This window comes from Microcaecilia unicolor, chromosome 3, assembly GCF_901765095.1.
Source record: "Microcaecilia unicolor chromosome 3, aMicUni1.1, whole genome shotgun sequence".
Lineage (NCBI taxonomy): Eukaryota > Metazoa > Chordata > Amphibia > Gymnophiona > Siphonopidae > Microcaecilia > Microcaecilia unicolor.
In genome coordinates, this window is record NC_044033.1 from 531,955,981 (window position 1) to 531,980,448 (window position 24,468).

The 24,468-nt window shown below is 44.7% G+C and overlaps 1 protein-coding gene across 1 annotated transcript in view; it reads right to left on the reverse strand.

The window, feature by feature from the left end:
- The window catches only part of FYN (FYN proto-oncogene, Src family tyrosine kinase), a 217,789-nt gene extending 215,529 nt beyond the window's left edge, over positions 1–2,260 (reverse strand). Inside the window, exon 1 of the mRNA XM_030199220.1 lies at positions 2,163–2,260. The gene's annotated coding sequence lies outside the window, so the exon portion shown is untranslated. The remainder of the gene's footprint in view (positions 1–2,162) is intronic.
- Positions 2,261–24,468: the final 22,208 nt, after the last annotated feature.

The following is a 24,468-nucleotide window of genomic DNA, read 5'->3' on the forward strand; positions in this document are numbered from 1 at the left end:
GCCTCTATGCCAGCCTTAAATATCATATCCAGCTCCATGACAGCAGTATGCAGGTCCCTGAAGCAGTTTTAGTGGGTACTGCAGTGCACTTCAGGCAAGCGGACCCAGGCCCATCCCTCACCTACCTGTTAAACTTGTGGTGGTAAATGTGAGCCCTCCAAAACCCACTGTACCCACATGTAGGTGCCCCCCTTCATCCCTAAGGGCTATGGTAGTGGTGTACAGTTGTGGGAAGTGGGGATTTTTTTTTGGGGGGGGGGGTTGGGGGGCTCAGCACACAAGGTAAGGGAGCTATGCACTGGAAGCTTTTTCTGAAGTCCACTGCGGTGCCCACTAGGGTGTCCGGTTGGTGTCATGGCATGTGAGGGGGACCAGTGCACTACGAATGCTGGCTCCTCCCACGACCAAAGGGCTTGGATTTGGTCGTTTCTGAGATGGGTATCCTCGGTTTCCATTATCGCCGAAAATCGAGGATGACCATCTCTAAGGAGAACCATCTCTAAGGTCGACCTAAATGTTGAGATTTGGGCATACCCGATCGTATTATCGAAACGAAAGATGGCCGCCCATCTTGTTTCGATAATACGAGTTTCCCCGCCCCTTTGCAGGGACATCCTGCGAGGACGTCCTCAGGAAAACTTGAGCGTCCCGTTTGATTATGCCCCTCATTGTGTTGTAGGCATTTTTGTTTTACAGAAAGGGCTGGAGAAAATCTTATATCAATGCTCATTTCTGTCTAGGTCCTTTTGCAACTTATGCACATAAATTTCAACATTAGGACCCAAAAGTCCATTATTATGTGGCCTTGGAAAAGTAGGTGCATCTGTTTACTATATTAACTTAGGTGGCATTTTTGAAATGAAAATAATACAGAGGAAATATTGGATATGGTCTGTGCTCCTGTATCTGTGTGCATACAAGTGCATATTTTTCAGAGGGTTTGAAATTGAACCGCAGCAGAACTTTACTGCATGCGTTGAAAAAGCACACGGACAATAATCTCAAATATATGAATCGGAGAAAATTTTTCTTCACTCAACGTGTAATTAAACTCTGGAATTCGTTGCCAAAGAATGTGGTAAAGGCGGTTAGCTTAGCGGAGTTTAAAAAGGTTTGGACGGCTTCCTAAAGGAAAAATCCATAGACCATTATTAAATGGACTTGGGGAAAATCCACTATTTCTGGGATAAGCAGCATAAAATATTTTGTACTTTTTTGGGATCTTGCCAGGTTATTTGTGACCTGGATTGGCCACTGTTGAAAACAGGATGCTGGGCTTGATGGACCTTTGGTCTGTCCCAATGTGGCAATACTTATGGACTTATGTAGTGAGTGAAAAGTTTACACGCAAATAAATAAATAACCAACCCATCTGCAACTTTTGCCTCCCTCATATACACCAATGCACAGAAAAGCAAGCTCTTTCTCCAGTCACTACTGCTACTTATCATTTCTATAGCGCTACTAGACACTTGAACATGAAGAGACAGTCCCTGCTGACAGAGCTTACAATCTAATCAAGACAAACAGGACAAATAAGAGATAAGGGAATTAGTTAAGGTGGGAATGATAAAACAGACATGGGTACTGAACAAGTGAATACGGGTTAGGAGTTAAAAACAACACACAAGGAAAATGTCTCTCACACTAAATGTATAAAACCATTTTGGAAATTTTTACAAAATATAAGAGTGCAGCTCTGGAAAGCTTGTGTATCCATTGAGTGACTTGTCCGGTCTTCTTAAATAGATCCCGAAGGTCCGTTCATTGAGTCCAACTTTGCTCTGATCGCCTACCAGTCCTCTCTAGGGGATAATTGAGGGGAGGCCTCTGCATGTTTGGCCACTTCTCCCCTCCAGTGAAAATCTACCTTCCTCACTGCAAATCTGGCTGAGAATGGAGGAGGCATGTCAGCCACCTGTACCTTTAGCCTTTTAAGCAATTTTGAACTCATTTAGGGTTACAGCTGTTCACAGACCAATCCCATGTTCACAGGGTGTAGGTCTGCTTGGGTTACACAGACCTGTAGTCTTTGCAAGGTGGAACTGCATCTCCAGAAGAGAGATTTCTATATCTAAGAGACAAATTATTCACATATTGCCCTGAAAAGCCTGTCTACCCGGGGAGCACAAGGAGCAGAGTTGAAAAGTCCTGACACTTACCCAGCAACATGAAGCTGTGGAAGTTTCTGTCCTTTCCCTGTCTCCGTCGAATGTCACAAACTTCTCATTCAGCGCAAGCGTGACCCTCCCCAAAATGGCATTTTATAAAGGACCCCAATGATGATGCCTTTGGCCTCCATGAGTTCTCCTCTAACCCTTCTGTTACGACTCGAGCAGCCTGCTAGCAGCAACTCTGAAACACCCACAGTACCAGACCACAAACAAGTTTCCACTCTCAGAAAACATATCTGGGCCTACCACAAATGGTTTCCTATTGTCACCAGCTCGGCCTGCTCAGTGCACAGCGCTCAGTGCAAAACGGTGAGAAAGTTAGTTAAATGTCTGTGTCCTAGGCATAGATATTTAAACGCTTGAAAAGTGTATTAATGAATAAACAAACAAACAAATCTTTTCCAAAGATGGGGAACCTACAGAACTAGAGAACGAAAAATGAAGCTGAAAGAAGTACATTAGTTTGTGTATTTAGGATTGTGGGGATATTTTGGGGGGACTTAAGAGTATGTATCCAGTGGACTAGCGAGAGTAGTAGGTTTTCTGCTTATTGAGATGAGTTGGTATGGACGGTAGTTGTTTTGGGTGGTGAAAGATAGAGAGGGTGGTAGAAAGGGCTTGGGTGGGTTGTTTTTAATCATCATAAGGATTGCGTTCCAATTCCTCGGTCAGGGTGCTGTGGGGTGATGAGGTGTAGGCGTGTGGGACTGGAGGATTCACTTTGCAAAGGAAGAGATGTTATCATGTGTTGTTGCCTATTTCTATGGTGTTTGGTTAAGAAGGGGGGGGAGAATTGGAGGAGAGTTTGCTGTTGTTGAATGCTTGCTAGTTGCAAAATAAGGTGGCACTGCTTGAAGAGAAGGTGCAGGAACATGGATGGGGAATGATATGTATCACAGAGACAAGGTTGAGTGAGGGAATCATGGTGATTGAGGAGGGTCAGTTTTGTCCAGAGGGGTATGGCTGGTGGGGGATACATAGTAACATAGTAAATGACGGCAGAAAAAGACCTGCATGGTCCATCCAGTCTGCCCAACAAGACAAACTCATATGTGCTACTTTTTGTGTATACCCTACTTTGATTTGTACCTGTCCTCTTCAGGGCACAGACCATATAAGTCTGCCCAGCCCTATCCCTGCCTCCCAACCACCAGCCCCGCCTCCCACCACCGGCTCTGGCACAAACCGTAGAAGTCTGCCCAGCACTATCCCTGCCTCCCATCACCGACTCTGGCACAGACCATATAAGTCTGCCCAGCACTATCCCTGTCTCCCACCACCGGCTCTGGCACAGACCGTATAAGTCTGCCCAGCACTATCCCCGCCTCCCACCACCGGCTCTGCCACCCAATCTCGGCTAAGCTCCTTAGGATCCATTCCTTCTGAATAGGATTCCTTTATGTTTATCCCACGCGTGTTTGAACTGCAAAGCATGGGGGTGGTGTTGGACTTCCTTTTAAGAAATCACTGGGCTTCGTGCAGGTCCCATTGCTTGGGCTGACTGGGTTAGAATGATAATTGGTAAAATATGTTGTGCAGGAGAGATTGGGAATTTTATTGGTTTATAAAGCTCTTGATTCATGTGTGGTATAAACGATGAGTATGCTTCAGATGACCAGGGAGGTTATGGTGAAGTTCAGTAGGTTGACTGTGCGTAGACATTTTAAGTCCAGTTTCATGAGTCTCAGCAGCCTTATGAGCAATGGTTGAAGTTGGGCGTGCCAGATCTGAGGACACATGCTGGATATGATGTTTACCTTCCAGGCTGGGGGATGTGGTGTGAAATTTGATTTGAGTGATTTCCAGAAGACCGTGGTGCCATGGTCTGACCAACAGCAGTTCTCTTTTCTGTTAGGTATTCGGGTGAAAGAGGAGTTGCCTGGTTGGGGGTGGCATGAGGTGAAGAGGTTTTGGGAGGTTACAGAGAAGGTGGTGGTTAACAGTTGGACACTCTGGTAAGGGGAATGGATGTTAGGAAAATATGGAGGTTTTGCCTCCTGGTAAGAGGATTAGTATAACAGGAAATAAGTGTATGTCTCGTCTGCACCATGGTTACCATATGTCCGGATTTACCCGGACATGTCCTCTTTTTGAGGACATGTCTGGGCAACCGGGCGGGTTTTGCCAATCTGCCCGTTTGTCCGGATTTCTGCACAAATGGGCAGGCTGGTGGGCGGGTCATCCTATAGGATGGTCCGTCCGCCAGCCTGCCCGTTTGTCCAGAAATCCAGACAAACGGGCAGATTGCTAGCCTCCCTTCCCCTTAGTTACTACTGCCCTGGTGGTCTATTGACGTCTTCCGCCTTCGGGGCACCCCCTCTTTCCTGCCCGGAGCGCTGCCCTGCATGCATCCTTCCTGTTGGTGATCTCGGTGCCGATTCAAAATGTCCGCCGAGAGTTGAAGTGACCTCACGAGACTTCAACTCTCGGCGGCCATTTTGAATCGGTGCCGAGATCACCAACAGGAAGGATGCATGCAGGGCAGCGCTCCGGGCAGGAAAGAGGGGGCTCTGTCCTGCTCTGAAGAGGTCACTAGACCACCAGGGCAGTAGTAAGGTAAGGGGAGGGGGGGTGATGGGGTATGTGATAGGGGGAGGGGGAAATGTGACAGGGGGCGGAGCGAGGGAGTGAAAGAGGGTGGAGCGAGGGTGTGAAGGGGGCGGAGCATGTGTCCTCCTTTTGGGGGGACAAAATATGATAACCCTAACCATGGTACACAGTTGAACTTAGGCAGATGAAATAGGGCTATGGATGGCTGGAGAGAACTTGGCAGAAGATGAGGTATTCTTGGAAAAGTCTGGCTCTTTCTATATTCAAAACCCAAAAACTACAGGGGAGGAGTGGCTTAAATAACAAGTAACATCTACAACCCAACCTTTTATAAAATTGTATAGCTTAGAAGGATCAACTACTGCCACAAAAAAACACAAATTAAAAATGTGAATGAGAGAGGATTTTTGGTGAAAGGGTCTGCCAAGATCAGCTATTCATAAAATGCTCCAAACCATCATTATCCTCACTCTGTTGTGACTACAGGACTCAGTTAAGGAAGGTTAAAAAAAGGAGTATCTGGGTACGAAGTTTTTAATAACTCAAATATATTGTTTATGGTAGCAGGTGACATTTAATTTGGGCAAGTGCACAGTGATGCATGTGGGAAAGAGGAACCCAAACTAGAGTTGAATGATGCAAGGTTCCACATTAGGAGTCATCGACAAGGAAAAGGATCTAGGTGTCATCATAGTAACATAGTAGATGACGGCAGAAAAAGACCTGCACGGTCCATCCAGTCTGCCCAACAAGATAAACTCATATGGGGGAAGAGGGGTTGGTGGTTGGGAGACGAGGATAGTGCTGGGCAGACTTATACGGTCTGTGCCCTGAAAAAGACAGGTACAAATCAAGGTAAGGTATACACATATCTTGTTGGGCAGACTGGATGGACCGTGCAGGTCTTTTTCTGCCGTCATCTACTATGTTACTATGTTACTATATGTGCTATTTTTGTGTATACCTGACCTTGATTTGTATCTGCCATTTTCAGGGCACAGACCATAGAAGTCTGCCCAGCACTAGCCTCGCCTCCCAACCACTAGCCCTGCCTCCCACCGCCAGCTCTGCCACCCAGTCTCCGCTAAGCTTCTGAGGATCCATTCATTCTGAACAGGATTCCTTTATGTTTATCCCACGCATGTTTGAATTCCGTTACCGTTGATGATATATTGAAACCCTCTGCTCAGTGTGCAGCAGCGGCTAAGAAAGCAAATAGAATGGTAGATATTATTAGGAAAGGAATGGAAAACAAAAACGAGGATGTTATAATGCCTTTGTATCGCTCCATGGTGTGACCATACCTCAGATACTGTGTGCAAATCTAGTCACTGCATATCAAAAAAGATGCAGTGGAATTAGGAAAAGGTACAGAGAAGGGCAACGAAAATGATAAAGGGGATGGGACGACTTCCCTATCAGAAAAGGCTAAAGCGGCTAGGGCTCTTCAGCCTGGAGAAGAGAGGGCTAAGGGGAGATATGATAGAGGTCTATAAAATACTGGATGGAGTGGAATGGGTAGACGTGATTCGCTTGTTTACTCTTTTCGAAAATACTAGGGGGTACGCAATGAAGCTACTAAATAGTAAATTTAAAACAAAACAGAAAAATATTTATTCACTTAAAGGGTAATTAAAACACTGGAATTTGCTGCTAGGGAAAGTGATAAAAAGCAGTTAGCTTAGCAGGGTTTAAAAAGGGGTTGGATAATTTCCTCAAAGAAACGTCCATAAGCCAATATTAAGATGGACTTGGGAAAATCCACTGCTTATTTCTAGGATAAGCAGCACTGAGCCCGCAAATAGGTGGGAAAATGTGGTATACAAATGCAAATAAATAAATAAAATTTGTTTTACTGTTCTGGTCACCACATCTCAAAAAAGATAGAGGAATTAGAAAAGGTACAGAGAAGGGCAATGAAAATGATAAAGGGGATGGGATGACTTCCCTCTGAGGAAAGGCTAAAGTGGCTTGGGCTCTTCAGCTTGGAGAACAGATGGCTGAGGGGAGATATGATAGAGGTCTATAAAATAATGAGTGGAATGGATCTTGGGGAAAACCCACTGCTTATTTCTAGAATAAAGCAGCATAAAATGTATTGTACTGTTTTGAGATCTTGCCAGGTACTTGTGACCTGGCTTGGCCACTGTCGAAAATAGGATACTGGGCTTGATGCACTTTTGGTCTGTCCCAGTATGGCAATGCTTATGTTCTTATGTCTACTTAGGGAAAGGACTACACATATTCTAGACTGAATTGCATGGAGATTTTTGAGTTCAAGGTTTCCTGGTAGGTGGTAGGATTTGGGGATGGCGGTGGGGAAGAGAAGGTTGATTGTTACATGCGGTCATGCAGATAGATCTGGAAGACAGCTGGGGTATGGTGCAGAAACATCCCAAGCAGGAAATATGCCCTGTGTGACACGCCCTCTGCATTATGGTCAAGCAGGGGAGATAATGGATGGGACACAATTTTGATGGCCTTATCACCTGCACATAGATCATTACAACCATGGTTCATTGCAGCTTGTTGGAGAAACAGGGGGCTCTGGATGATCAGATTTTAACTGGCTTAGGTCTGTGAATATCCGAAAGACTGTAAACTCTCTGAGGTTGTCTTCTTTGAACTGGTTTGGAGGGTAGGTCCTAGATGATTGCATTAGTGTTGGATACTGTGTGTCATCATGGAACAGGATTTTCCATCTGAAGACAACCTTCCTGACACCCATTTTAAAGGATCTATCACTTGAGCTATCCTGGGTAGAGAATTATTTCCCGTTTCTAACCTGTCCTTTTTGGGCAAGATCAGTGAAAAAACTGTACCTCTTCAGATGTTGGATTTTTAAAGGCCAGTCATGTGCTGGATGATAAACAGATGGAGATATAGTAGGTGGTTCTAATATCCAAACCCTTCAGATTGTTCAAAATTCAGCAGCTCATCTTTTACTGGGGATTTCACAGGTTGGGCATATCTCACCTCAACTTATCAGGTTACCGTGGCTTCCGGTTGCCTTCTGGAGAAAACAAATTTGTTGATTCACCAAGCCGATGACACAAAATTATTCAGGGTCGTCAAGTCGCAGGAGGAATGTGAACGATTACAGGAGGACCTTGCGAGACTGGGAGAATGGGCGTGCAAGTGGCAGATGAAGTTCAATGTTGACAAGTGCAAAGTGATGCATGTGGGTAAGAGGAACCCGAATTATAGCTACGTCTTGCAAGGTTCCGCGTTAGGAGTTACGGATCAAGAAAGGGATCTGGGTGTCGTCGTCGATGATACGCTGAAACCTTCTGCTCAGTGTGCTGCTGCGGCTAGGAAAGCGAATAGAATGTTGGGTGTTATTAAGAAGGGTATGGAGTCCAGGTGTGTGGATGTTATAATGCCGTTGTATCGCTCCATGGTGCGACCGCACCTGGAGTATTGTGTTCAGTACTGGTCTCCGTATCTCAAAAAAGATATAGTAGAATTGGAAAAGGTACAGCGAAGGGCGACGAAAATGATAGTGGGGATGGGACGACTTTCCTATGAAGAGAGGCTGAGAAGGCTAGGGCTTTTCAGCTTGGAGAAGAGACGGCTGAGGGGAGATATGATAGAAGTGTATAAAATAATGAGTGGAATGGATCGGGTGGATGTGAAGCGACTGTTCACGCTATCCAAAAATACTAGGACTAGAGGGCATGAGTTGAAGCTACAGTGTGGTAAATTTAAAACGAATCGGAGAAAATTTTTCTTCACCCAACGTGTAATTAGACTCTGGAATTCATTGCCGGAGAACGTGGTACGGGCGGTTAGCTTGACGGAGTTTAAAAAGGGGTTAGATAGATTCCTAAAGGACAAGTCCATAGACCGCTATTAAATGGACTGGAAAAATTCCTCATTTTTAGGTATAACTTGTCTGGAATGTTTTTACGTTTGGGGAGCGTGCCAGGTGCCCTTGACCTGGATTGGCCACTGTCGGTGACAGGATGCTGGGCTAGATGGACCTTTGGTCTTTCCCAGTATGGCACTACTTATGTACTTATGTACTTATGTACATTTCAGTGCCCCATTTCATGAATCTATTGCAAAGTTATATTCCTGTTTGTTGACAAAGGGAGAAGGTTTTCTCTCTATGCCTACTTTGCAATCTTTCCACTTTTAGGACATCAGATGATGTGCTGTTTTTTGTAGCTGGACCAAGAGAATGGAACCTGTTTCCACTGGCACGTAGAGTCCAAAAGGATGCGTCTTCTTTCTAGAAACAACTGAAGAGCCATTTATATCAGCTGGCATAGGGGTTACAGTGTTTTGAATCCTGAAGTGATATTTACACAGCACCGTCTCTGGATGGGATTTAAGAAACTGTATTGTTAGGGTGTTTGGTCATAGTAACAATCGGCAGATAGTTACTACGATAGATAGATGTGGAGGAGTAGCTTAATGGTTAGTGCAGTGGACTTTGATCCTGGTAACGTGGGTTCAATTCCTGCTGCAGCTCCTTGTGACCCTGGGCAAGTCACTTAACCCTCCATTGCTCCAGGTACAAAAAACTTGGATTGTGAGCCCTCTAGGGACAGAGAAAGTATCTGCATATAATGTGTACAGCTGCCCTCTAGGGACAGAGAAAGTACCTGCATATAATGTGTACAGCGCTGCCCTCTAGGGACAGAGAAAGTACCTGCATATAATGTGTACAGCGCTGCCCTCTAGGGACAGAGAAAGTACCTGCATATAATGTGTACAGTGCTGCCTATGTCTAGTAGCGCTACAGAAATGATTAGTAGTAGTAGATAAAGACCTGCACAGTCCATCCAAAGTGGCCAGAGTTGAATCTGACTCATGAGCATACTTAATCTCTATCTGGGGAACAGATGGTAGAAGTCTGCCTGGCACTGGTTCTACTTCCCAAATGCTGGAGTTCCCGTCAAAACCCACTCCAGCCTTGATCCCCATCTGTTTTTGCCATTTACAGGACCCAGACTGCAGAAATCTGCAAGACATTGGTCTTACTTCCCAATTTCTGAATCTGTTGTCAAACCTCACTCCAGTTAAGAGGTGTAAGGTCTCCACCACCGGGAGACTCTTGGAAAAGTCTCCTGCACCGGGAGACTCTTGAGTCCCTCGGCCCTTTAGCTGAGCTGTGTGCTGTAACCCACTGCTCAAGAGCACACGGCAATCCACAAGGTCAGATCATTATACTTTATTGTAATCCCTTTGTGTCAACTGCTCCTCCAAAGGTAGTTCCCACCACAGCATTTCTCAAGAACCATAGCAGTTCAACAGCACAGTATTCAAAACAAAACAAAAAACCCCCCAAAAGGTTCCAAAATCTCAGCAGTTCATATAAAGCAGTTATGCAAAGCAATTCTTCAAATAAAGTAGCTCAAAAAGGGCTCAAACTCCCAGAAGTTCATGTATGCAAAGTAATTCTCCAAACAAGGTAGCTCCAAAAAGGGTTCAAACGCTCCCCAGCAGTTCATGTCAGCAGTTATGGCCAAAACCACCACTCCTCCTCTCTCCCTTTCAAAAGAAATCAACCTAGGGAGAGTGGCAAGGGTCCCTCCCCAACCAGGCCAGCATTATACCCTGACCACCACCCGCATGACCCTTCCGTGGTAAACCTGTTCTCTCAGCTCCCCTCGTGAGATAGCCGCCTTTTCCCTCCTTCTACCAGGCTCTCCCTCTCCTGTTTCACCTCCTTTCCTTCCAGTTTAGTCAGAGCAGCAATCTCCATCGGCGCCTCTTGCTCCAGTCCCTCCCCCTTTTCTTCCCCTTGCCAGTCCATAGGTTCCTCCCCACACCCATTGCTCAGTTGCTCTGCATTGGCTTGATTGGGCAGGTTCAGAACTCCTTCCCTCATCCTGGCTCTCTGGGACAGGTTTTTCCAACTCCCTTTTCTTGACCTACTCAGGGGCTGCTGGGAACTGTAGTCTTTTCCTTTTCTCCAATCCCCCAGGGGAAAAGACTCCTTCCTTTCTCTACCCAGTCTCCCTCCCTCTCGAGCCTCCTCGTTCCTCCATGTGCCCTCATTCTCCCTCTCACACACATATTCCTCACAGAGGCCATTTAAATTTTGCTTTGATTGGATTCCATTCTCTCTAGTGCTCCTCTGTGTGTATCCCGCATTGATTACAGTAATTTCCTAGAGAATAATCTAGATTACTTGTCATCCGCATTAAACTTGGTGGTATTTGTGGGCTATATGATTGAAACGTAATGTAATGATTGATCATGTTGATTAATTGTTCTTCCCTCTGCTATAAATTTTATTGTACATTTTACATTGCATGAGGGGGCTGCTATACTGGAGAGTCCATTAAAAGTGTGTCTCTTCTCCCAAGCCTATAATACATAGGGTGGCTGATAGAATTGAAAAGTGAACTTGCAGAACTACTGTTAGTAATATGTAATTTATCTTTAAAATCAAGCATGGTACCGGAAGATTGGAGGATGGCTAATATAACGCCAATTTTTAAAAAAGGTTCCAGAGGTGATCCGGGAAATTATAGACCACTGAGCCTAACGTCAGTGCTGGGCAAAATGGTAGAGACTATTATAAAGAACAAAATTACAGAGCATATTCAAAAGCATGGGTTAATGAGACAGTCAACATGGATTTAGAGAAGGGAAATCTTGCCTCACCAATCTATTACAAAATTAAAGGTCTCCATCAAGAATCATTATTTATTTAGATTTTGCTGACACCTTTTTCAGTAGTAGCTCAAGGCGAGTTACATTTTACATTCAGGTACTCTGGACATTTCTCTGTGCCAGGAGGGCTCACAATCTAAGTTTGTACCTGAGGCAATGGAGGGTTAAGTGACTTGCCCAAGATCCCAGTGGGATTTGAACTGGCCACTTCTGGATTGCAAGACCAGTGCTCTAACCACTAGGCCACTCTTCCACTCAGCAACATCATTCCATGTAGAATCTCAAATAGTAGCAACAGAATCTCACATAATTTATTTGGATTTTGCTCATACATTTTTCAGTAGTAGCTCAAGGTGAGTTACATTCAGGTACTCTGGATATTTCTCTGTCCCAGGAGGGCTCACAATCTAAGTTTGTACCTGAGGCAATGGAGGGTTAAGTGACTTGCCCAAGATCACAAGGAGCAGCAGTGGGATTTGAACTGGCCACTTCTGGATTGCAAGACCAGTGCTCTAACCACTAGGCCACTTGATATTCTTTGGGGTTCTACGTGGAATGTTGCTATTCTTTGAGATTCTGAATGGAATATTTATTTATTTGTATTTTACTCACACCTTTTTCAGTAGTAGCTCAAGCTGAGTTACACTTGAGTACACTGGGTATTTCTCTGTCCCAGGAAGGTTCACAATCTAAGTTTGTACCTGAGGCAATGGAGGGTTAAGTGACTTCCCAAGATCACAAGGAGAAGCAGTGGGATTTGAACCGGCCACCTCTGGATTGCAAGACCAGTGCTCTAACCACTAGGCCACTCCTGCACTAGTGGCAGTAGCCTGTACAGAGCGAGGGCTTCAGTTACACATACATTTATCTAGCATGATAAATGTACGGCTACACAGGAGATCCCTTTGCCAGGTTAATATCCTGCTACGGCCTGCTTCCACTGCCTGCAGTATCCTTGCATTATTTATGGTATACTCTTTCCCAAATCGTATCCCCCCAACAGAAAGCAACTCGCTCGCAAGCATTTTCCTGTAATCTCTCCTCCTCGTTCCAGCAATACGTGTCTGGGTAAAAAGCCTCCGGGAAATGACCCAGAAGCCAGTTCTGAGTCTGTCTGCAGAGACAGCACATTCTCTGTAGCCGCGATGCTACCAGGCGCCTTTCATTAGTCTGAATACGGCTGGAAATGATTTGTGAACACTACGGGGATTGGCAACATCATAGAATGGCAGAGAAGAGGATGTAAGACCCCCAGTTTCCCTTCTTCTCCGCACTGACTGGCCCCTTTGTCACAGGCACCCACCCCAAGAGATTTACTGCATCGCTTCGCTCCATTCAGGGACTGTGTGACATCTCTGCTGCTGCTCTTGGTAAGAGAGAAACCTCAAAGGAGACCTGGAACATGAGGTCACGAAGGAGCAAAACTTCTCTAGCAAAGGGGAGAGACACATCAGCAGTAACAACTGAGCCACAGACCAGTTGGCAGGCTTAGGCAGTGCCTCGTGTTCCCCTCAGATTTAGCTAGGCAAAAAAGGGCTGGTTTCAGGAAAACGGAATTAGGCCACAGACACTTTAGTACTGATTTTCAACCCCCAACTCTGATTGCACAAATAGCAGGTTTATATCTAAGCAGCCCCGTTTGGACTGGCTACAGCAGGGGGTTCCCAATCCAGTCCTGGGTCTTTAGGATACCCCCAAGGAATATGCAGGAGATAGATAGATTTGCATAGAACAGAGGCAGTGCATATTCATTGTGGAATATGCACTGGAAAGCGTCTGTTCATGCTTTCCAAAAATACTAGGACTAGGGGCATGCGATGAAGCTACAATGTAGTAAATTTAAAACGAATCAGAGAAAATTTTTCTTCACTCAACGTGTAATTAAACTCTGGAATTTGTTGCCAGAGAATGTGGTAAAGGCGGTTAGCTTAGCAGAGTTTAAAAAAGGTTTGGACGGCTTCCTAAAGGAAAAGTCCATAGACCATTATTAAAATGACTTGGGGAAAATCCACTGCTTATTTCTGAGATACTGTCAAAAAGTTAGGCGTTCTACTTAAGTTCTCAAAACTCAGCAAACATATGCAAAAATAAAAGTAGAGAAGTGAGTGTCACCCAGTACAATACAAATTGAATCTTGGGGATGTCTCATATATTATCATTTGGCTGTGTGTATGACAAAGTGCTCTTGTCTGTCAGCCATAACAGTCTTTAATCATTGACTACCCCCTCCATCCAAATTTGGTGAAAATATATATTAATATGAAAAGTACTTAGGGCACACACTTATAAAACAGTAGGAAGATATCTATTTAGACTGCCACTGTTAAATTATCAGAATAACTTATCTTGTATGTCTTATGTATATATTGAGGAGCATCCAGGAACCTTCGTTATCCCGACAGGACCTGTTTCGCCAGATTGCTTTGTCAAGGGATATTTCTGAGATAAGCAGCATAAAATGTATTGAACTTATTTGGGATCTTGTCAGGTATTTGTGACATGGATTGGCCACCGTTAGAAACTGATGCCTTGTAGCATACTGCTTTTTCATCTCACAACTTGCCATATTTACATCCCTTTTTGTTTCTTATCATCCTGGATAGATTGGGGGATCTGGATTTAGCTCATACCTTGCTCAGGTTCAGTAGGTATTCTCCTACATCAGATCACACAGAGTAGCAGTGGGGTTTGAAGGTGGTTCTCAGCCCTGCCATTCTAACCCACTAAGCCTCTCCTTTATTCTCACATGATGTTTCTATAATTAACCCAACAGAAAACAAGAGAGGGATCCAAGGTCCACAAATCAAACATGAACAAAAAAAAAGTACACAAGGGCCTTCAAGACTGGGACAATGGGAGAAATGTATTCAAAATATGACCCGACACGGGCCGTGTTTCTGTGTGAATCCACCTGCGTCTGGGGTGAGAAACGTCCCGATTATCTGGTTCTTTTCAAATGAATAGATAAAACCTAACAAAACAGCTGGTCTTACTGTGATCATAGGAAATGTTACTATGGCCTGAATGCTCAGTGAATCTGAGAAATGCTGTCTACAGGCGGATTCACACAGAAACACGGCCCGTGTCGGGTCATATTTTGAATAAATTTCTCCCATCGTCACAGTCTTGAAGGCCCTTGTGTACATATTCCAATTGTGCATTCCATGATAACATCAAGACTGGATTACTGCAATGCACTATACAATGGTCTGACTACAAAGGGCCTGCACCAGCTCCAGCTGATTCAGAATGCAGCAGCAAGACTCATAGAAGGTTGCAAGCAATGTGACCACATCACACCATTTTTGCAAAAACTTCATTGGCTACAAAGTACAATACAGGGCTAAATTTAAAACTCTATGTCTGATCTTCAAGGCCCTGAAAGGAAATGGCCCCGAGTATCTGAAGAATAGGATGATCCTCCACACACCGCCAAGGACACTAAGGTCCTCCCAAGGACTTTCACTAACTACACCCTCTCCAAAAGACATTTCATGATGTGATACCCGCAAGCGAGCCTTCTCCGTAGTAGCCCCCACACTCTGGAATACATTGCCTGAAAGGTTCCGCTTAACACAAGACTACCTCTACTTCAGGAAGCAGGTGAAAGCTTGGCTCTTCAACCAAGCCTTTAACGGAACAAGTAACTAACTTGTTAGTCTCACTCACACATACAAGGATTGACTCGGGCTGCACATACTGCAGCGGGACATGTTTATCCACTCCTACCCTAGCTGAGATAATATTTAACCATCTCTCTGACCTCACATGCAACTTTCTTCAAATCAATCACCTTAGTTTCTAACTCTTCCTACTTTCTTACTCATCTATATGTTCCACATTTGCTTTACCCTTCACTCTCAATTAATGTGTTCTGTTATGTATTGTGTTGATATTGTAAGTAGTATCCAATGCCATTGTTGTATTATTTGAATACTACTAAAAAAGCCCCGTTTCTGATGCAAATGAAACGGGGGTTAGCAAGGTTTTCTTCTGTGTGCATGTGGGAGTGTGTGTGTCCCTGCCCTCTGCCCTCTCTCCCTTCCCCTGTGCTGTCTGTCCCCTCCCCCCTCGGAGTTGAGTCCTTCAGTGTTAAGTTTCCTGCTGGTCTGTGTTTGTGTTAGAGAGATAGTGAGGGCTTCTGCCCTCTCTCCCCTCCCCCCTCTGAGTCCTTCACTGTTACAGAGAGAGCGATTTGATTTCGTGCTTTGCTGTGTTTTCCTTCACTGTTTGTGTTACAGAGAGAGCGAGGGCGGGGCAGACACTCATGGGGAAACCGGATATCTCTCCCCCTTCACACTTCCGGCTGGAGGCTTCATTTAGAACGTTGGTGGTGCCTTTTATATATAGAGATTTTTACTGCTGTAATTGTGTATTGCTCATGTTTGATCTATTCTTACTGTACACTGCCTTGAGAGAATTCCTTCAAAAAGGCGGTAAATAAACCCAATAAATATATAAATAAAATAAATAATTAACCCAACACCAGCCGCCTCCCCCCCATATCGCAACATGAAGACTTCAAATTATTACAAGTCTTCATGTTGAGATATGTAGACTTGTAATAATTTGAAGTTACCACAATGACTGAGGGTGTTGGCTGTACAACTGGCTTATGTCCATAGGGTCTGGCTGGACGCTACCAGTCACCACCAACCTGCTTGCACTGATCCATTTGGTTTCAAGCCAGCTAGCCTATGACCTGCAGTGTTACCCAGCTGTGCTTCCTTTAATCCTTTCTCCAAATCACCTCACTCACCCCTTAGCACTGCTTTTGATGGCGTGAGGAGTGGTTTCTCACCGTCCTTTGCATCTATCCTAAGCATGCTTAAGTTTTATCACAGTGCTGCAGGGAGAAAATTCTGTACAGAGAGAAGATCTCGATATTGCCTGCGTTGTTTGGACTCTTGAATTTGATGGCGAGAGAAAGACAGATGATTATTTTCTGCAACAACGGCTCCTGAAGAAGAAAACGAAACGGTATCCTCGTTGAGCTGCAGTTTTTTTTCAGCCTGCCATGAGTTCTACATAGTCAAGTGATTTACTGGGTTTAGTAACATAGTAGATGACGGCAGAAAAAAACCTGCACGGTCCATCCAGTCTGCCCAACAAGATAACTCATATTTGCTGCTTTTTGTGTATACCCTACTTTGATTTGTACCTGTGCTCTTCAGGGCACAGACCGTATAAGTCTGCCCAGCACTATCCCCGCCTCCAAACCACCAAACCCGCCTCCCACCACTGGCTCTGGCACAGACCATATAAGTCTGCCCAGCACTATCCCCGCCTCCAAACCACCAACCCCGCCTCCCACCACTGGCTCTGGCACAGACCGTATAAGTCTGCCCAGCACTATCCCCGCCTCCCAACCACCAGCCCCTCCTCCCAACCACCGGCTCTGCCACAGACCGTACAAGTCTGTCCAGCACTATCCCCGCCTCGCCTCCCGATCTTGACTAAGCTCCAGCATTTCTATTTTTTAGTTGTGAGCACATTTATTTAAGCTCTAAGTACTGATTCACGGATTCCTTTGAGGTGTGGGCACCCATATATTATACTCACAATATAGGATCACAAGGAAATGTGAACAGCATCAGAAGTGGACACAAAGTGGCCTGGTTAGGCTCTATCTCTGCTCTTATGAAGCCCAATTATGTGAGCTCATAATGACACACTGAGCAATCCTATACTATCATTTAAAATTTGTAAAAAACGTTAAGGTTAACCGTGCCCAACCTCTGTAGGAAATGGAGTAATCTAATAGTATGAACAGGGAGTTTTGCGGAGATTCTTTCAGGCATCTACCACTCCCTTATTAAGTAAATATTGTCTCTGTTTCTCTCTTTTTCTTCTATGTTGTGACCCCCCTTGTTCTTGAAATCTCATTTCACCTTCCTTTCAAATATTAGAATGTCTCTAAATTGTGCCACAGATGGAGAGATTTGCCCCTTTCTTTATTGGGGCATGTAGCGTTAGTAAAAATGGTTATGTTGCCCAAGATTCTATACCCCTTACAGATGATGCCATTTTGGATAACACGGAAAGATGAACTATACTATAAGGGGTTTATTGGTACTTTTCTTTGGGCGGGAAATAAGGAATAAGGGAGGATTAAATCTTCCGGACCTGCGGTTATACAATGTGGCAGTGCTACTTAGGTGGATTTTTGAGCTCCATTCTGGGTCTGCTAAATATGCCCCAAAAGGTATCTGGCAAGGTGAGGTGCTGCCGTATTCAGTGTTTAATAGTTTACAAGTACAGGGAAGCTCGAAAGGAGACCTCCAGTGTTTGCTTCAGCCTCTGAGAAAGGCCTGGAATTGGTGGTGGGGTGGACTGGGAAAGGCCACAGGACCATCTCCGTTTCTGACAGTAGTAGATAACCCCTCATTTCCAGCGGGTCAGGGGGCGTCGCGGTTCAAAGTGTGGGCCAAAAATGGGTGTCGTTATGTGGGACATTTTACAGTGGAGGGACAGGGGATATTCCCCACATTTGAGCAGGCTCGGAATTCTTGGAGCTTGGGGCAGGAAGATTATTTCCCTTTTCTTCAATTGAAGCACTATTGTGCGACCTTGTCTTCTAGGAAAGAGGGGGGGCCTAGTTTTTCGCGGCTGGATAAGATGTTTTGTCAGATGCCGAACGCTGCAAACAAATTGGCGGTATGGTATTCTATAGGAACGGAGCAAAAGGAGGACTTCTTCATTGCTGGCCTGGCAAAATGGTGGGGTGAACAAGTGGGGGAGGAAATCACGGGTAACATGTTGGCAACCTACTTTGCAGCGTCATTTAAACTGACAACTAGTGCAAATTTGCATGAGATGCAGTTTCGGTTGCTACATGGTGCTTTTATATAACAAGAGAGAAAGGAAAGCGGATGGGGCTTTGGGAAGATGACACTTGCATAAGATGTAAACACAGCAAAGGCACCTTAGTACATACCTTTTTGGAGTGTACTGAGTTGTATGTATTCTGGAAAGGGGTGCTGCAAGTGTTGGAGCATTTGTTGGCACAGGCTGTAGAGTGGTCCTACCGGATTTTGCTGTTGGGGGATGAGTCTCAGATGCGAGAACAGGGGTTGCAGCCATCTCAGGTCCGGTTTGTATGTATAGCGCTGATGCTGGCACGAAAAATGGTATTAGCACATTGGATTTTGGAAGACCCGCCGGCTATCAACCAGTGGTGGACTAGAATGCTGCAGATGGCTAGATGGGAAACGGAACGCAGTAAGTCCACTGGAGGGAGAGGTCAGGCATATGGTTCTTTATGGAAGCTGTTTGAGGTACTGTATTCTGCAAAGAAGGAATCTCCAGGAGCGGGGAGGGGGGTGGGGGTTAGACGGGTATAAACTAAAAAGTTAGAGGGAAGGGCAGAGGAGATATATTTATGTTTAAAATGGCCTCATTGTGAAAGTTGTATTATGTTAAGGTTATACAATAAGGTTTGTTAGCTGACACATGTAGTCAATGTATTCATTGTATTCATAGGTTATTATCGGCTGCTAGATATTGGAAATATTGGAAATAGTTGGCTTCATTGAGCCGGAATGTGATGTTCAAATGTTACATGTCTTTTCTTCTAATAATAAAGATATTTTCAAAAAAAAAAAGAATGTCTCTATCAGTCCCCCTTTCCCTTCCTTCAGCTAGTGATTTCTTTACACCTTTATTGGTAAGGATTGTGTTGCAGGCCCTCTGTCATTTCAGTAATCCTTCTCTGTACCACTTTCACCTTTTCAAGGTCTTTGGAAGGCTCTGGTCTCCAGAAGTGGACACAATACTCCAGATGGAGCCTCACTGTACAAGGCCAATTGCACATCCCTTTTCCTGCCAACAACCTTGTCTACTTGTGCAACACCGGTGATGTCTGGTGAAGGGGGTGAATGCTACAGAGCTAACCTCTACCTAGTATTACTGAACCAGAAGTGATGTATGTAACAAAAGGGCAGCTTTCCCTGAAACTGAGGGCCCCATATAACATCAGTAATATCTAGTGATACTCCTGACATGCAGCAGTCACATGTAATATGAGGAATGCTTAGTGTTACCTGGAGACAAAGGGACATATGTACATCTGTTTCCGCATAGAGTTCAAACTCCTCTTCTTGACTTACAAGTGCATTCACTCTGCAGCTCCTCAGTACCTCTCCACTCTCATCTCTCCCTACATTCCTCCCCAGGAACTCCGTTCACTGGGTAAATCTCTCTTATCTGCACCCTTCTGCTACACCGCTAACTGCAGACTCCATTCCTTTTATCTTGCTGCGCCATATGCCTGGAATAGACTTCCTGAGCCGGTATGTCAAGCTCCATCTCTGGCCGTCTTCAAATCTAAGCTAAAAGCCCACCTTTTTGATGCTACTTTTAACTCCTAACCCTAATTCACTTGTTCAGAACCCTTATTTTATCATCCTCACTTTAATATTCCCTTATCTCTTGTTTGTCCTGTTTGTCTGTCCTAATTAGATTGTAAGCTCTGTCCAGCAGGGACTGTCTCTTCATGTTCAAGTGTACAGCACTGCATACGTCTAGTAGAACTATAGAAGTGATAAGTAATAGTAGTACTCTTTGGGATTCTGGAATCTTGCTATTCTTTGGGATTCCGGAATCTTGCTATTCTTTGGGATTCCGGAATCTTGCTACTCTTTTTGGGATTCCGGAATCTTGCTACTCTTTGTCCTTTTCCCTTATTTGTCCTGTTTGTCTGTCCTAATTAGATTGTAAGCTCTGTCGAGCAGGGACTGTCTCTTCATGTTCAAGTGTACAGCACTGCGTACATCTAGTAGCGCTTTAGAAATGATAAGTAGTAGTAGTAGTAGTCTTTGGGATTCCAGAATCTTGCTACTCTTTGGGATTCTGCACAGAATCTTGCTACTCCTTGGGATTCCGGAATCTTGCTATTCTTTGGGATTCCAGAATCTTGCTACTCTTTTTGGGATTCCGGAATCTTGCTACTCTTTGTCCTTTTCCCTTATTTGTCCTGTTTGTCTGTCCTAATTAGATTGTAAGCTCTGTCCAGCAGGGACTGTCTCTTCATGTTCAAGTGTACAGCACTGCATACGTCTAGTAGAACTATAGAAGTGATAAGTAATAGTAGTACTCTTTGGGATTCTGGAATCTTGCTATTCTTTGGGATTCTGCACAGAATCTTGAATCTCTTTGTTCTTATCCCTTATTTGTCCTGTTTGTCTGTCCTAATTAGATTGTAAGCTCTGTCGAGCAGGGACTGTCTCTCCATGTTCAAGTGTACAGCGCTGCGTATGTATAGTAGCGCTATAGAAATGATTATTATTAGTAGAATGTATATGAGTAATACCAAATGATGCACAGCAGAGGTCGAGGAGTGAGTCACATGGAAGGAGCCCCAAGGCACTCTCTTTCCGGTACTGTGACCACATGATCCTTCAGGGTCCATTCTCAGGGCCTAAGAATTTCAGTGCTACCCTGAAGTTCAGGAACTGTGTTTAGGTCTTCAGTTGTCCCGTAGGAGGTTTTGTATTTAGGAGCCAGCATGAGATCACTGAAGAATGACAACGGCCATCCCAATTCCCAAACACAGCCTTTCATGAGTAAAGAAATGTAGAAAATAAATCCAATAGAGTCAGAATATTTCAGTCTCATCCTTAACATGCAGCTGGGCCTCCTAATTGCCCCCCCCCCCCCCCTACGACAGCTCCTCTGTGGATTTACTGGCAGAGACAGTAAGTGTGCCCCACCCAGGTCTGAGAGCAGCAGGAAGAGAGGACGATGAACATATAGATAGCCTGTCTTCATGCTCACACAAACAAACTCTTACAGTCATGTAAAAATCTTCACACACTTCTACATTTTTCACGTTCTATTATCTAAAACATGCATTAAAGTGCACAGAGTCCACTGTACACACTCAACATGAAAAAAAACCAATTATAGGAATATCCAAAATGTCTAGCCTGCATAAGTCTTCACACACTTTGTCACAGCAAAACCAAATTAGCTCCAGTTCCAAAACGTGCCTTGACGGGGCCTAGAGCAGGGGTGGGCAACCTCAGTCCGTGAGGGCTGCAACCCAGACAGGTTTTCAAGATTGCCCCAATGAATATGCATGAGATCTATTTGCATACAATGGAGGCTTATTCATTGGGGGTAATCCTGAAAGCTCAACTGGATTACAGCCCTCAAGGACCAAGGTTGTCCACTCTGGCCTACAGTAAGTTAAAGAGCCCAAATGTGTCCAGTCTTAGTAGCAGAGCTGATTGGAATACTCTATATCCGGGATTCTCATCGGGACACACCCAGCCAGTTGGCTTTTCAGGATACAAGGATGCATGAGATAAATTTGCATGCACTGCTTCCATTGTATATACTAATTAATGCCCCAAGTATGGGAAGTAAGGCTTTAGATCTTGAGGCTGTGATGGAAGAGTTTATGGGGTGAAGAACTTTTGTGCACAAAAGTGGAGCGAGGCTTGGGTGTGACCATATGTGATGATCTTAAGGTGGCCAAACAGGTAGAAAAGGTGACGAAAGCTAGAAGTATGCTTGGGTGCATAGGTACAGGAATGACCAGTAGGGAAAAGGAGGTGATGATGTCCCTGTATAAGACTCTGGCAAGACCTCATTTAGAATACTGTGTACAATTCTGGAGACCGTACCTTCAAAAAGAGAGAAACAGGATGGAGTTGGTCCAGAAGGCGGCTACTAAAATGGTCAGTGGTCTTCATCATAAAGCGTATGGGGACAGACTTAAAGATCTCAATACGTACTGTTTGAGGAAAGGTGGAAGAGAGGAGATATGATAGAGACATTAAATACCAATGCGGCATAAACGCACAAGAGGCGTTGTCTCTTTCAATTGAGAGGAAGCTCTGGAACGAGGGGGCATAGGATGAAGGTGAAAGGGGCCAGACTCAGAAGTAACCTGAGGAAATACTTCATGGAAACTGTGGTGAATTCGTGGAACGGCCTCCCGGTGGAAAGTGGTGGAGACGAAAACAGTATCTGAATTCAAGAGAGCTTGGGACAAGTACAGAGGATCTCTAAGGGAGTGATAAGGAGAGTAGATGGCTTGGGTGGACAGACTGGATAGGCCATATGGTCTTTATCTTCCTACATTTTTCTCTGTTTCTATGTATGCAAATCTCTCTCATGCATATTCATTGTGGTTATCTTGAAACTGAGACTGGCTTGGTGTGTCTCGAGGACTGGATTGAGAACCCCTGCTCTAGATGAAGAATCAAGTTTTTTTCTTGAATGAAGTACTTTTGAAGAAAAGGTCTAAATATGCCCAATATGGAGCTGCCATAAAAACTCTGGGATAAAATTAATCAAATGGACAGATTAGAAGAGGCTACAAGAATATTTCATTGGGGCTGATATTAAAGAGTTTAGCTGGGTAGCAGAGGCTCCTGCCTGGTTAAATTCCGCTGAGCTAGCCGGCCGCCAATATTCAGTGGCACTTAACTGATTAGTGCCAGTATATATCAGTGCTAACCAGTCATCCCCTAACTGGTTGGGATTAGGTTGGGCCAGGGGTGGAATTAGGGTGGGCCAGGGGTGGGGCTAGGGTGGGTCAGGGGTGGAGCTAGGGTGGGTCAGGGGTGGAGTTAGGGTGGGTCAGGGGTAGAGCTAGGGTGGCATGGCAACTTAGCCAGTTAGCGGGGATATTGAGTTGGCTCACTGGCTAAGTAACCACATAAAGTTAGGACAGATGTGTGTCTAGACATTTAAACTAGAGGTTGGGAGTGACAAAAGGAAGCAAGGGAACTCAGAAACTCAACCCCAAAAAACAGCTGAGTCCCAGTCTCAGAACTGGCCAGTGGTTGCTTAACTTTTAGGATATTCACTATCAGGAGCCGCTGATGACCATGGCACTGAATTTCCAAGGTTGGGTTAGCCTGTGGCTGGAAGCTAGCTGCTTACCACCGCAGGCTGACTGTCGGGCCTCAATATTTGGCTGTCCCTTGGAGCAAGATCAGATCTATCACTGTACAGTGGAAATAGTTTGGTGCCATCAGTCAGGCCATCTATGCAAAGTTAGTAGCTGTAGGTTAAGGACAGTACCAAGGACCTGTGAGGAAGGTGATTGTGATGCCTGAGAATACGAGAAGAACTACAGAGAGATTTGTGGTTGGGACTAGAGAAATTGCTGACAATTCAGTTTCAATATTACTTCACCGACATGGCCTCCATGGGAAGGTGGCCAGAAGGAAGCCAGTGCTACAGAAATGCCATGTGATGTGCGACAGTGCTTGCAAAGAAACATTTATGGGAGGCTGTAAGTATGTGGGAGAAAGATTTGTGATCTGATGAGACCAATGCAAAGCGACAGACGGACGTATCTGGTATAAAGCAAGCCCAGCAGGGCCCCCCTGCCAACAGCAGAAGCAGCTGGGACAGGGAGACCTATGAAGAATGAGGGAAAGATGGATGATGTACTGGCAGATCCTGGAGGGAATCCTGTTACAATATGCCAAGGAGCTGGGAGTGGGGAGAAGTTTCACCTTTCAGCAGGACAAGGCAAAAGCAACAGTGGAGTGACCTCGAGTGGCCCAGTAACAGCCCAGTCCTGAATCCACTAGAAAATTGGTGGGGAGACTTGAAGACTACTGTCCAATTGAAGAATGGGAATACGCTCTAGATCTCCCTAAACACTGATGACAATTAGGATTGCAACAGATATTGAAACAAGGGGTCCGAAGATTTTCTTTATTTACTCAGGTTTTTTTAGCCCTTCCTCCTGACAATGCCCAGAACGGGTTACAAAAGTAACATTCATAAGAAAGAACACGTAATAAAAAACATTCTGAATATTCCTCATTGTTCTTTTGCGTTGACAGCTGCATTTATCAGGGAAACAAAGTCCTACTTTAATGCATTTTGAACTGTACTTTTTTATGAAAAAACACACAAGGGTGTGAAGACTTATGCAAGACACTGTACATATATACTGTAATGGTGCTGTTATACCCACAAACACACACATTTACACGTACATACGCAACATCTCCTGATACACACACACACACACACCTCTTACTAAACTGAGGTCACTGAGCCAAGCAGGCCCACCTGTACCCCTTAAACCTCACTAAAAGACTCTGTCCTGCGTCTAATACAAACACTAATGAATGTGGGCAGT